Source organism: Chionomys nivalis, chromosome 1 (assembly GCF_950005125.1).
Source record: "Chionomys nivalis chromosome 1, mChiNiv1.1, whole genome shotgun sequence".
Lineage (NCBI taxonomy): Eukaryota > Metazoa > Chordata > Mammalia > Rodentia > Cricetidae > Chionomys > Chionomys nivalis.
Window position 1 is genome coordinate 170,362,535 of NC_080086.1, and position 14,734 is coordinate 170,377,268.

General features: G+C 47.1%; 1 pseudogene; it reads right to left on the bottom strand.

Moving 5' to 3' along the window:
• Window positions 1–6,321: 6,321 nt before the first annotated feature.
• Window positions 6,322–9,510, bottom strand: LOC130861917 (histone H2B type 1-N-like; annotated as a pseudogene).
• Window positions 9,511–14,734: the final 5,224 nt, after the last annotated feature.

The following is a 14,734-nucleotide window of genomic DNA, read 5'->3' on the forward strand; positions in this document are numbered from 1 at the left end:
CCCAGGTGCAGCCACTCAGCAGGCCCCAGGTGGGCCACGGGGGCACCGGGCCCAGAGCCCAGCCACGCTAAATAAAGCTCCCAGGACCGTGCACCCGCTAGGTTCTCAAGGTCTTCTGAGGTGAAAGACGGCAAGGCTTGTAGCAGTTGGTTTGAAACTTCCCAGCTCCACGCTGGCAATTTGTTACTGGTGTATTGGCTTCGAAGCCGGGCTGCTCGATAAGGTAGATACAAAGCGCAGAGTGGGGCTGTGTGAAATATCACCAGTGCCGCCTCTGCCACCTGCCTTCGCCACGCGCCCTTTGCTTGTTGCTAAAGGCTTAAAAATAAACAGCAACCACGAAAAAAGAAAGAAAGAAATCAAATCAAAGTCCCAGAAATCTACACATTTTTTTTTCCTGCATAATTGTGAGCACAGCCTAAAGTTGTCCTTCAAACCTCCCCAATCCATGTTACCTTTTGAACTTTCTGTTGTCCTTCACGCCACCATATTCCTGTCCGTGTATTTCTCCTTCACCTCCTAATCCCTCCAGACTTCTAGAACCATCCATTTGGCCCTGACAGCCTTTTAGAGTCACAAGAACTTAAACCAATCCTTTGTTTTATAGACAGATTGAAGCCACATAAATAATGTCTTGCGAGAGTGTTACAGGGCACTAAAAAGGTTATGGGCAGTCTATAATATCCCCCAGGGAAATCTTTATAAATCTGTAGAGGGCAGCGTGAAGGGCCAAGCTCTTTCCATAATCTCTCACAACACAGTGTACTAAATACTGCTCATTGTCACCTCTCTAAACTTTAACAACTTCCTTCCTGACAGACCTTGAGTTTGTGAAGGTGACTAAGTCTCTCAGTAAACAACCACCTTTGCCCCTACTCAGGAAATTACCTTCTAGCCTGAACCAAACATGGTGATTCTGCTTCCCTTGCCAGTGACTGGCTTAGGAACGGGTATGTGACATTATACTAGCCAATGAGGAGGGAGGGACATCTGCCTCATGTTTCTGGAGAAGTTCAGAAGAGGTGTGGATGAGGCTAGGTTCTGCTTCTTCTCGTGGCCATCCATGTTGCAGTGAGTGTGCAAGACTATGAGCCTTGGTAGCCACCCTGTGACCTGACAGACCTGAAGACAGAACCTACCCATGGAAGGCGACAGGGATCAGAGATGGGGGCCGTTTGCTGTTTCATGATGGGGAGCTGCAAAGTTAGAAAGACGTGCCTGGGACTTCCTGTTAGAAGAGCGTCGCTTGTTTTCCTCATAATGCATGTGGTTGGATGAGGTTTTCTGTAACCTTTAAAGGAACCTGGCCAGTTCCTGAGTGATAGATACACCTCCTGGTGACAAACACAGTGTCTCCTGCCAGGTTATCCACCCCAGCCTAGCTTCTTCCTTAGGTCTAGGGCTTACCAGCCGTGATGGCGACTCTTTACGGTCATCTAGACCAGATTTAGACTCAGCATGCAAACACATCTCTGAGCATGTCAAGAAGGCTGTTTCCAGAGAGGCTTGACTAAAGAAGGAAGACCCGCCTTGAATGTGGTGGCACCATCCAGTGCTAGCTGGGGTCGGGCTGAATCAAACATGGAGAACCAGCGTTAATGTCTCTGCTTCCTGCCTGGGTGTGCAATGTGACCAGCTCTCTCATGCTCCTGCGGTCATACTTTTCCCACCATGATTGCATAGACCCTCAAATTGTGAGCCAAAATGAGCCCTCCCTTCCTTGGGTGGCCTTCCTCAGACGTTTAGTCACAGCAACATGAAAAACAATTAATAGAGTGACGATTTAACAATCTCCCTGATGAACTTATCCTATGCTTAGTCAAGGTTAGGCCTTCCATCTTGTCATGAACAGTTTGTTAAATTAAGTTACCAGTCAGACATATCAGAATCATGCAGGACGTGAGCTGGGGATGTGAATAGACATTCCTCCATGGAGAATGTACCAATGACCTGTGAGCATGGGAAGAGAGGCTCAGCATCTGTAATCGTTAGGGGAATGCACATCAAAGCCTTGTGTGGGCTTTGGCTCACACAGTACCTGCTCTGAATGTACAAGAACCTGAGTTTGAGTCTCTGAAGTCCATGGTGCAGAGCTGGGTGTGGTGGTATGTGCCTGTGAACCCTGAGCTGGCTGGCCAGCTAGTCCTATCCAATCAGTGAACTCCAGACTCAGTGAGAGACCCTCTCTCAGTCAGGTGGAAGATGCAAGGGGAAGACTCTTGATGTTGGCCTCTGAGCTACACACAAACACAAACAAATCGCACATGAGATGCCAGTTCCCACCCACCAAGGCAGGTTTGATTCAAGAGAACTGGGGAGTGGTAGGTGTTTGTGAAGGCAGGGAAATTAGAGCCCGCGTACACTGTCAGGCAACACATTGAACAGGCAGTCACTATGAGAGCATTTCTACCTCCAGGACTATCTCCAAGGGGAATGAAAGCTTGGACACAGATAGATATTCAGAGAAGTGTTATTCCTAATAGCCCTGGGAAAGGAAGTGCTCAAGCACTTGCTAGCATGTGCAAAGTCTTGGATTTGATCCCTTTCCATTGGAAAGAAGTGTTTTAAGAACATATGTTAGCCAAAGAGTGAAAACAAGTCAAATACTACCTGCTAGTAAGTAAACACAACGTGGCATATTTGTACAGTGGGCTACTAATGAAAAGGAATGAAATTCTGTTGCGTGCTACAATGTGGATGGATCTTGAAACCATTACCTGTCCCAAAAGGGCATGAGCCTTGTTGAGAAATGTAGAATAGGCAAATCCACAGAAACAAAATTGACTGGCACTTGCTCTATGGGATGGAGGATGAGTCCTGAGGGGCACGGGGTTTCCTAGCCATCACATCAGAAGCAATGGTGTGACCTTAGAGGAGAACCCAATTAATCCACACACCCGGTGTGCCTCTTTCAGACTCAGATCTCTAGAAGTGTCTTAGCTACTTCAACCCAGCCAGTCGCAGCAAGTTGCAGCCAGCCCCAGCCAGCCCCAGCCAGAACTAGTCAGTCCCAATCAGTCCCAGCCAATCCCAATCAGTCCCAGCCAGCCTGAGCCAGTCCCAACCAGTCCCAGCCAGTCCCAGCCAGTCCCAATCAGTCCCAGCCAGCCTGAGCCAGTCCCAACCAGTCCCAGCTAGTCCGAGCCAGTCCATACCAGAATCAGCCAGCCCCAGCCAGTCTCATTCAGCCCCAACCAGTCCCAATCAGCCACAGCAAGTCCCTGCCAACCCCAGCCTGTCCCAATCAGTCCCTGCCAGTCCTAGTCAGTCCCAATCAACCCCAGCCAGCTCCAGTTAGTCCCAATCAGCCTCAGCCTGCCCCAGCCAGTCCCAACCAGTCCCAACCAGCCCCACCAATCCCAGCCAGTCCCATTCAACCCCAGCTAGTCCCAACCAGCCTTAGTAAGCCCCAGCCAGTTCCAACCAGTCCCAATCAGCCTCAACCAGTCCCTGCTAGCCCCAGCCAGCCTGATGGTCCATGAGTCTGCCCCATCCCAGTCCTGGGTTGCTTTTCATCATAGTATATGTACTGTTGATGTCTGTCATCTGTACTCTGACCCATTATTCCTGGGATGTATCACAATTAACTGTCTTGTTCTCAGAAGTTCTATGAGTGTCTCCCAGGAGATGGCCAGCAGACATCCAAATTGTTTTGAAAGTGAAGGTCTGGCTAAAGCCGTAAGCATGTGCTCTTGATAGGCTAAGCAATGGCTCCAATGTACATGACCTTCCTACAGGCCTGTCACCACCCACATTGCTATGGAATATTTTTTTCCTTTTAAAAAGATTTTTAATTGTGTATGTACATGGGGTTGGGGCGTGTGCACACAAGTACAGGTACCCTCAGTGTCCAGAAGAGTGGGGTGTCAGTACCCCTAGAGCTGGAGTTACAGGTGGATGTTAACCACCAGACTGAGTAGGTGAGAACCAAACTCATGTCCTCTGCAAGAGCAGTATGTATGTATCCTTAACCGCGGAGCCGCATTTCCAGCCCCTACAATGGCTTCCTGTCACCAGCCCAAGTCCACCTGTGTATGTCCCTTGACCAGCACACCTGTGGTGTCTCAGCTGCCGTGCTTGCCTTGCTACGGACTGGATTACGAGCCTCAGCCTCCACAGCTGCAGGCTTTCTCTCCTAGGACTAGTGTTGCCCACACCTTCCAAATTAGTATCATCTGTGAGTTTCATGGCTGGATGTTTAGCTCCGCGCCTCCCTGCACCTCCCTGCTCATTAACGGATAGAAGCACAAGACAAGACGCTCCCCATCATAGCAGGCTAAACAGAGGCTGGCTGCCGTGAGCTCTGTAGGGGGTGTACCCCATGCCAAGAGTAGCAGGCCTCTGCTGAGATGGGGTGCTTCTCACCAGGCTTTGGAAACTGGCTGGGAGGCCACAGTGTCAACAGCAGGTAATGAGCCTCCTGGCCCTTTGGGTGGCCTGGGTCTTCCTCTTGGGCTGAGTGACTCTCTCCTGGCCCAACCCAGGGGCTCAGAAGCAGCATCCCATCTTGGTACCCTGCCTGTCTCATTGTCTTCCTGGGCTACATTATCCTCCTCAGCTTCAAGCTTTTCCAGCCTCGGTGGCTTCACGATGCCCTAGAGTTTCTGACGTTGTCTAGCAACCACTTGCATCTTAATGTCTTTCTTTATCAGTTTATTTCTCTGTTGTGAACACAGGCTTAGCAGGATGTTTAGGAAAAAAAAAAAGCAAAAAACGCTTCAGTGTCTGAGAGAAAAGTATGCTGGGAAACAGACTGTGGCCTATATGAGAACATCAGTGTTACAAAGCTAGGCGCTTCCAGACAAAGCAAACTTTGTTTGATGCTGTCCTGTTCTGTTTTAAAATGGATCCTACCGATTTCATACTGTCTCTAATTTAAACGGTTTTGTTGATGTCCACTGCGTTGGAACCCCGCCTTTGGTGCAGTCTGACGGTATTGCTGAAGTGTACAGTCTAGCCTCTGTCACTGTGTTCACAGGACCCCCCACCACCTCTACAGCAGCGCTTCGTCTTCATTGTTAAATGTCATGCAAGGTGACAGGTTTCCTTATGGTGCTTTTTTAGGACATCTCATCTCCCCCAGAGAAGCCCTCTGGTCATTAGCCATCCAGTTCCATTTTACCCAAGTCCCCAACCCCTGGAAACCATACTTTGGCTCTTGCCTTTTCTGGAAAGTTCATGTTCATGGTTCCTCTGTGCCTTCTTTCACAGTGGACGCTCTCACGGTCCGTTCTTGTTGGAATATTATTAGACCTTCATTCCTGTTTAGTATCAGATAGTCCACTGAATGAATATACCATTTTTTATTGGTGGGTATCTAGGTGGGTTCTATCTTTTGGCTATTATGCATATATTAAAATGAACATTTGAGTGCATGTCTTAAACACATTTATTTCCTTTAAAAATATAATTTAAAAATTTTGTGTATAAGTGTTTTGCATGTATGTATGTATATATGGACCACATGTATGCCCAGTGTTTTTGTGGGCCAGAAGAGGGTATTGAATCCCATGGATCCAATGGTTATAAATAGTTTTGAGTCACTATGTGAGTCCTGGGAACCAACCCATGTCCTTGGCAAGAGCTCCTAACTACTGATCTCTAGCCCTTGCGTGCAAGTTTTCTGTGTGGTTTTAGTTTTCATTTCTTTTGAGAGGAAATTCTTAGGTCCGTACAGTTGTGAAGGTTGCCAAGTAGGCTTCCAAAGTGACTGCACTGTTTTGCATTCCACCTGCAGGACGCGAGGGTTAGAATTTCCCTATAGGATTATCAGTACTTACTAACCTTCGTTTTGCTCACGGCCACCTGACTTGGTGCGGAGTGGTATTTTTGTTTACACTCCCCCGATTGCTAGTTATAATGAACGTCTTTCTGGGAATTTCCTGGCCATTGGTATGCCTTCTTTGGAGAGATCTATTCAGATCTTTTGCCCACTTTTAAACTGAGTGACTTACATTACAATTCTCTCCATATACACTAGAAACAAATCTTTTATCAGCTATGATCTGCACAGTGCTCCCATTGTGTGTGCCACCTGTTTGCCTTCTTGTAGTACTGTTTACTGGTCAAACATTTTTAGCATTTATAAATCCACTTTTTTTTTCTTTTTGTTTGTAGGAGAGTATTACCTTAGTCAATACTTCAAAGACTTACACCTGTATTTTCTTCTAAGAGTTCGAGACCTTTTAGCTTTCATATTTACTTTTGTGACCCGTTTGAAGCTGGCCTGTGTAGATGGAATGAGCATATATGGGTCCAAATCTTGATTTTGTGTATGGTGTCTTTTGAGAATTAACTCAGATCCCTTCAAGTGTTAGACTGTCAGGTTACAACCAAGGTTCTGTCTACACATCCGCTTCCTGGTTCATCTTGGAACAAGTTGTGCTTGAGATACTGTTCCAGGAAGATCTGAGAGGGGCCTGAAACCCAAAACCAACAGGCCCAAGAGGGCAGCTTTGCACTGAACTGGCAGCTTCTGCTTGGAGTCTGTCCCTCTCCATCTTGGCTGGCAAACTGGGGCACCAATACACTAGGGGACACATTGGCTTTTTAACAGATACTGAATGTGGAGCTCTCAGAAGCACCCTGCTGGAACAAACAGCTAAGTCACGGTGCTTCCCAAGTTGGGAACACTGTCCTGCTCTTGTTTGTTTGTTTGTTTGTTTATTGTTTCTTAACCCCAGTTCCTCACTCTCCGGTGTGTTTTCTAGCACCGCTCACTTCACATGTGACGGTGTTAGGAGTATCCCTCCATTCTACAGGCTCTGGGGCCAGTCGGAGCAGCCAGGGAGAATGAAGGGGGTTGTTTATAGGAGAGGGAGGAAGATGCTCTGTCCAGACGGGAAGGCCAACAGTGAATCTTTGTAGAATGAAGTAGAAGCTGAAGAAGTCAATGCTGGTCCTGCAATGCTCGTCCTCCGCTCAGCATCTAGAAGACAACTGGACTGCATGCACCTGTGACCTGTGCCCTCTTCGTGGTGCCCTGGACTCTGTGTGTGTGTGTGTGAGAGAGAGAGAGAAAGAGAGAGAGAGAGAGAGAGAGACAGAGAGAGAGAGAGACAGAGACAGAGAGAGACAGAGAGAGAGAGACAGAGAGAGAGTTAGTTTCAGGCAGGTATATGGTGCGTCATCTTCCTCACTGTGATTCTGTCCTCTGCTCTTGGCACCCACTTGCTCCACCCAGTCCTTTAGGGAGAGCCCAGCAGCATCACCAATGATCTGATTACACCAGCTGTGAGTAACCCAATCCATATAATTTATTGGCATCTTAGTTACTCAGACTTTCTGACTTCAACTTTAAAGAGAGCTATGAGGGTATCTCAAGTATCCTTACTGTGCTAGGCTGGAGGGAGAGACAACACAGGAGAGAGTCTACTTTTCATGTTGTTTAAATTCATGTTGGCCTTTCCATTTCAACAGACCCCAGCTGGGCTCCCAGCTGCAGGAGGAAATCTCACAAAGGACCCTGGACTTAAACCTCTGCCCCAATCATGGCCACTGCCCATGCATTCCAATCTAAACATGAACATGGAGCCATAAGGGGCCACAAACTATCTGAAGAGTGAACTGCCACCAAGCCCTATTTTCCTGGGTAAAGGAGGGATTGGAACTAGTCCCTGACCACTTCCCGTTTCCTAGTCTGTCTATGACATCATCCTCCTATTCCCATATTCCCACTCATGATGGTTTCCCCCTTACTTTACCAACCATTGCCATCTGCCTTCTTAGCTCTGCACCCCCATGAGTCTGTCAGGAAAGCCAGATTCTGGGGTGCACTTATGATCCAGCCATTTAATAGCTCTGTGAAATTAGGTGAGCTACTTATCTGCTCCTGCCCTAGTTTCCCTATGCATAAAACAAGGCTGTTGTGAGAACTGAGTTCATTGAAAGTTCTGTAGAGAGTGTGTGTCGACGCTTGGTTTCCTGTTTCTGGCTGGCCTTGTCTACACTGGAGGCATCACGGGTGGTACCAAGCCAAGCTCCTCCCTGCTCTTTCTCCCTCTGTGAGCTTCTGCCTCCAGAACCTGCTGAAGAAGGATGCTTAAAAGAAATGCCATATTAACTCAGAATTGAGATATAGGTGATCATTTATTCAGGGGTAAACTCACAAATCAAAATCCTCTGCTGGAACGGAGATCAGAAACCGAAATCCGCAACCGGAACAGAGAGGATGGAAAAGAGGGCGGACACAGGCTCTGCATCAGCATATATAGTATGAGAGGCCGCGCTGTAAGACTTCCTACAGCAACCTGCTCTTGATCTTGTCCCTTTCTTCTGGTCTCTGTTCTCCTTCTTGGCTCTCCATTCATACAGGGACATAGCATAGATGAATTGGCCTTGGTGAGAAAATCAACTTTATCCCTAAACCAGATTTCCATCCCTACAGAATTCCCCCCAGTAGCCCCCAGTTTGACAACCTTGTGTTTTATATATATCACACTGTCTAAAGTCACTGTAGTGGACTGTAGGGCAAGCTTCTCCGTGCCCTGTCTTCTCTGTCCCCTCCAGCTTTCTTGTTTGTTCTTTTAAAATCTCAGCCTGAACTGGGAGATGATTTTTTTTTTTTTTACAGGGTTTCTCAGTAGCTATGGAGTCAGTTCTGGAACTTGCTCTGTAGACCAGGCTGGCCTTGAACTCATAGAGATCTGCCTGTCTCTGCTTCCTGAGTGGTAGGATTAAAGGTAGCCACCCACTATCCGGTGGGCTGGGAGATGATTTAACATTAGTTGTTCTGTGTTAGTGAATGATGCCTTTCTTTTTTTGTAAACACAGAAGGTAAGAGATGAAAGTAATCAGTGTTTTGTTGGTTTAGTATATTATAAGGCAAAAGCGTATTTGCACATGAACAATAAACAATGTAATCAACTTATGTAATAGACATTTAGTGACAGATTTTGGTGTCAAACATGGTTAAGACAATGACTGTGGTTTCAATTCTTCTTGTGTTAGTCATCCATTGTTTCTGGCATCAGGAGTAAATATCTACATTTAAGCAGTGACAAATCTCCATCCTGCATCACCTGCTCTCTGGACCAAGATATTGCTAGACAAATTGGTAGAATTCACTTTAATTAATTACTTATTGTTGAGTGACCCTGAAAAGAGCCTTTGGGCTAGGAGCAAGGTGGCACTCTCACCTGGAGCTGGTGTACTGACTCGGTAACAGTCGGTGACGCCCAACACGGCGTGTTTGGCAAGCTCCCTGGGCAGCAGTAGGCGCATGGTCTTCTGGATCTCCTGGGATGTCATGGCCAAGTGTTGGTTGTAAGGCACCAGGCACAATGCCTGGCCTGTGATGCGCTTGAAGACATTGATGAATGAGTTCATAAGGCCCACGGCCTTGGAAGAGATGCCCGCGTCGGGGTGCACCTGTCAGCACTGGGCACGTGTACACTGAGTAGTGCTCCTTGTGATCGCACTTGCCCTTGTTGCTGTCCATCTGTGCCTTGGTCACCGCCTTCATGGGGACCTTCTTTGGGGTGGGCACCTTCTTTTGCTTGGCTCAGGCATGATATAAAGAGTTAACCTACTAGAAGAAAGCAAGTTGTTAAGATCTAGGAATTAAATTTATAATTACTTCTTTGTTGCGAGATTCTTCAGAACTTTTAATTGCTGATGTCATTGTTTGAAGTTGACAATAGGATAACTCCACACTTTATACACAAGAGGTATATTTAAATATCTTGTTAGGATTTGGGAGTCTGTGGAACCCATTTGGGAAAACATGCTTTACATTAAACCATTTGGCCATTCACTGGACATTCCAGAGCCTGCAGTATAGTAGGTAGCAGGGGTGTAAGTTGAGGGACAGTCTGTAGCTATGGCTCATTTCTGTCTGAGACAAACATGAGAAGAAATAGGATGCTGGGTCCTATAGGATGCTGGGATGCGGGGGTCAATGCTGCGAGACTGCCCATTAGCAGGTGAATTTGGAAATTCACACCCAGACTGTTTCTGTGCTTACAAACTGGAATAAACTCCCATCTCTCAGGGAGTAGTAAAAGAACCAGTGGTATTCAGGAAAGTGCTTAAGCAGAAATGCTTTAGTTGAGGAAGTGAAAGCGTTTATTACTAGAGTTGCAAACTCAAAACCTGCAAGCTTATCAACACCACACTTCATCAACAGCTCCTCCTAGGTTGTTGTGGCCAAAGACCTGAGAACATCAGCCTGAAGGAGGACAGATTTATTGTTGGCTTGCGGTTGTGAAGCTTTCAGTCAGTAGCTGACCAGATCCGTTGCCATGGGCAGAACAGCATGTTGGGAAGGCATTGTAGAGCACAACTGTCTCCTAATGGTGACTGGGGTAGAGAGACAGAGGGTAAGACTGGGAACAAGCAGGCTCCACCTTCCACGGTTTCCACCATCTTCCCACAGTCCAGTTATCTAGGTATGTCTCAATGGATTAACCACTGGTTGAGCGGGAGCCTTGTGATCTAATAACTTCTGCAAAGCCCCACCTCTGAACACTGCACTGGGGACCAAGCCTGCAGCACAGAACAGTTGGGGCATTTCATGTCCCCCTTTAGTTTCCCCTTTCCCACCTTATATGGGTGTCAATCCTATTAGATTGGAAGTTCAGCCTCATGACTTCATTTAACTCTCATAGCATCTACAAATTCTCTGTCTCCAAATACGGAGTCATTCTGTGTCAGAACTTCAGCATGTGGATGAGAGGAGCCAGATTTGGTCCCTAGTTGAGCTTTCCATTCTGATGCAATGCCCAGGTTTCTCTGTGCAGGTCTCCCCTCAGGATGGGAAGGTGTGCTGTAGTGCAGACCTATAGCTGAGGCATATTATCCATTATGAGTCTAGATTATCCATTACAGCCAAGGATGTGGCTCAGTCCTATAGCATCTTGGGGAGCAACATTTAAAATAGGATTTCTAGGTTCACTACTTCTGGGTATGCCACCTTAAATAAGATCTAGGGCTGTTTGTTTCTGCTGTGGGATCCTGTAAACTGTGAACATGTGTTATTCTCATTGTTTGATAAATAAAGTAACTTTGGCCTATGGCAAGGCAGCATAGAGCCAGGTAGGAAATCCAAGCAGAGATATAGGTGTAGAAGGGTGGAGCCTGGAGATGCCAATCAGCTGCTGAGGAAGCAAGCCATGTAGAAAATGAGGTAATGCCATGGCCATATGGCAATATATAGATTAACATAAATGGGTTAATTTAGATGAAAGAGTCAGCTAGTAATAAGCCTGAGCCATTGTCTTGTTATATATATTTATAGTAATATAAAATTATTATTACTATATAATATTACTTAACATTGTAAGTAGTTTTAAGCCTCTGAGTGGTTATTTGGGAACTGGCAAGTGGAAGAGAAACCTCTGATTGCATATATCCATAACACAGACAGATATTATCAGAAGATCCAGCTCAGTGTGATGCTGAGCATCTGTGATGAAGAACATCCTCTTAGAAACTTCTGGAGACTTCAAGGGAGTTCCCAGAGTTTTTGAGGTATAAGTGGAGTCAGTTATTCCAGCAGTCTTTAGAGGCAGGCAGGCCCAGAGGAAGGTGACTTGCCTAGGGTCACCCAGGAAAGACAAGAAGGTTCTGGTAAAGCTTAGAATGCAACTACACTCAAAACTTGGCACTCTTTTGGGTCCAGATGGCCCCAAACTCAACAGAGTATCAAACCACATGGTGTTTAAAACAGAATTCTCTCCTATGCATTGCCCAAAGGATTCAATTTGGGATTCTACAGTGGCTTTGGTGTAAAGAATTTTCGGAAACCACTGGGTATGTCAGGGCTCCTGTCACTATGAGCAGGAAATTAAGCTCAGCTGGTCGCAGCTCATCCCTGTCACCAGAACTATGGGAGGCACAGAGAGAGAGAGAGAGAGAGAGAGAGGAGTCCTCAGCCCAGCTCTTCACACCTGGCTTTGGAAATTCCCCTGCTCCTGGGAGCTCTGCTCTTCGTGCTGTTTTTGGTTTGATTTCTAGGAGGCAGGTTTTCATGCTTCCCAGGCTGGCTTTGAACGCCTTCTCTTCCTGCTGGCTTCTACCCCCCGAGGACTGGGATTGGAGATGTGTGCCAGCAAACCCAGCAAGAGTTCTGTTATCGATGCCACCCAAGAACCAAAGCTACATCCTAGAGCTCCAGGCTCTATCTGATCCCATAGCTTCGCTAGGTAGCTTCTTCCAGAATGTTCCCCACACATTCGTACAGGTGGAGCGCTTGCATAAACAGCAGGTGCGGCCAGGCAATTCCACTAATTACCACCATCTGCATGAATAGACTGGAGGGGGGGAATGAAGCCCATGCGATAGAATTTTCCCTTCTTTGTTTTCTTATTTCTGGTGGCTTAAATATTGTGTTTGGTTTAAATACAGACATGATCCGATCACAAACATTATGGGAGGAGAAGCCAACACAGCCCACTCGCGGAGAGGCTGCTGCTTGCAGGTACAAAATAAAAATAGTGCTTACTGCATCTCCAGGTGTTCCCGGCTCTTCCTGGCGTGTGTCACCTCACTCCCACATAGGACTTCTCTGGGGACTGTTCACTCTTATTTTGGAGAGGAGTGACCTGGGGAGCATTTAGATGGCTCCAAGGTCACAGAAAGTTAGTAATGGAGGGGAGATGAAATCCAGATCTAGGCATGGCTTCCTGGGCCCTGGAGCCTGAGAAGGACTGAGAAGGACCAAGTTAACGGTTCCTGAATAAAAGAACCAGGAAGCAAACTTCAGCATGGATCATCTTTGTGCAGGTGGTCATCTGGCTCAAGGGCACTCACATCTTCTGGGCACCTAGGTTATGAGTGTTTATGGCTTATGAATAAATAACAGGTGGGAGCCACCTGGAACAGGTGTCGCTGGTCAGCATTAGGGACTTTGAAAGTTGAATCCTGAGAAGCTGGCCTTGGCAGATTTGCATGAAGTCTAGTTTGTTTTCAGGTCCCTGCACCTGTTGTTTTCTCGGAGTTCTCAGAAAGCTCTTCCTACACAGCTCACGGAGAAGGGCCAGGTGTGAGGGCCCAATGCCTCGAGACAACAGGTGTGGTGTGGCCTGGGGGTGGACATGTTGCAGTTCCATTCTGCTACCTTGTCAGACCTGTAGATGAGAAAGGCAGGCAGACCCTGACCTCTCCACCAGCTCAAGGGCTGGGGCCAGGCACAGGGACACACAGGCTAGGTCTGTTCAGGCTGGCTTGTGAGAGAGCAGGGAGGGGAGAGACCCCTTTTCTGTAGGTGTGCAGCAGGGGTGAGCTAGGGGTAAGCCCGTCTCTTCAGAATCATGATTGCTGGAGCGCTGAAGACTGAAGACCCGCGTTACTTAGAACCTGAGTCTTCAGGACTGAGAGAGTGCGTGGGAACACTGAGCTGCCCAGTTTCCTTTCAGTATCTTTAGACTCTTCAGAGCATCAAGGGCAGAGTTGGGGCAAGACATCTATGAAGGCCTGCGTATCTCTCCTGCCCAGTCCCGGAGCCTTGTTAAAGGGTGATGCCATCTGGTGATGGTACCAGCTGTAATGACGTATTTCCGCTGGGCAAAGCAGATTCCCTCCCCTGGGGTGGTAGGAGAGCAGATTTGTGGTAGGTGCTACATTCATTAGGCGTGAGATGGTGAGGGAGGGCCATCAGGAAGGCTGCTCACCGAATGACTTGCTCCTTGTGTAGGAAGACTGTTAACTGGAGGACATGAGCAGTTGCTTCTCTACAGCTATAAGACTCCACACACCTTATCAGCAGTGCCCAAGGTCGGCCCTTTGGAGAAACTAGGTTGTTGTGCCCTTTCCTGCCTCTTCACCCTTGTCTCTGGTCACTGAATACAACTTCAAACACTCGTCACCTTGTCCTCCCCTTGCCCCCTCTCTAGCCCTCTCAGTCATCAGTTCTGACTTCTCTCGCAATACTAGAATATGCCTGTCACAGTGTTCTAGTCTGGATTCTTCAGCTTAGTCTTTGGTGATAGGCTGTACGTGACTGGAGCTCCCAAGGTCTTCATTTGTAAAACGCAGATGGTTTCACTCCTGTGATTATCTCTTTATCCTATGGTGTGGCTACCAATGCTTCAAGATACCTTTTGCCTCTTCCTGAAAGAAAGCAGAGAGCTGGGCATGTGGAATATTCCATTACACTGTGTGAACATATGTCATTGTGATTGGTTTAATAAAAAAAAAAAGCTAAATGGCCAGTAGCTAGGCAGAATTTGGGGGGACAGAGAGGATGCTGGGAAAAAGAAGGGCAGAGTCGGGAGTCAGCAGTCAGACTCTGAGAACCAGCATGGAAAGAACATAGCTGATGTAAACGAGCCCGGGACAGCACCTGGCACATGCATTCATAGAAATGGGTTCATTTCAATTATAAGAACTAGCTAAAAACAGGCTTATGCTATTGGCCAGTCACGCTTCATAATTAATAAGAAGTCTTCATGAGATTATTTGGGAATTGACTGGCAGGACAGAAATCTGCCGACATGGGCACAGTGGTGCATGAACCTGGAGTTCCAGCTTCTTGAGAGGCTAAGGCAGTGGAATCAGTAGAGACACAGAAGTTGAGAACAGCCTTGGCGACATAGTGAAACCTCATTTCAAACACACACACACACACACACACACACACACACACACACAGAGACAGAGAGAGAGAGAGAGAGAGAGAGAGAGAGAGAGAGAGAGAGAGAGAGAGAGAGAGAGAGAATTAAAACAGAACTACTTCCACATTTATGGGGGGGTGCAGAAAAAGTGGTCACCTTTGAGACCATTACTTCAGCCACTG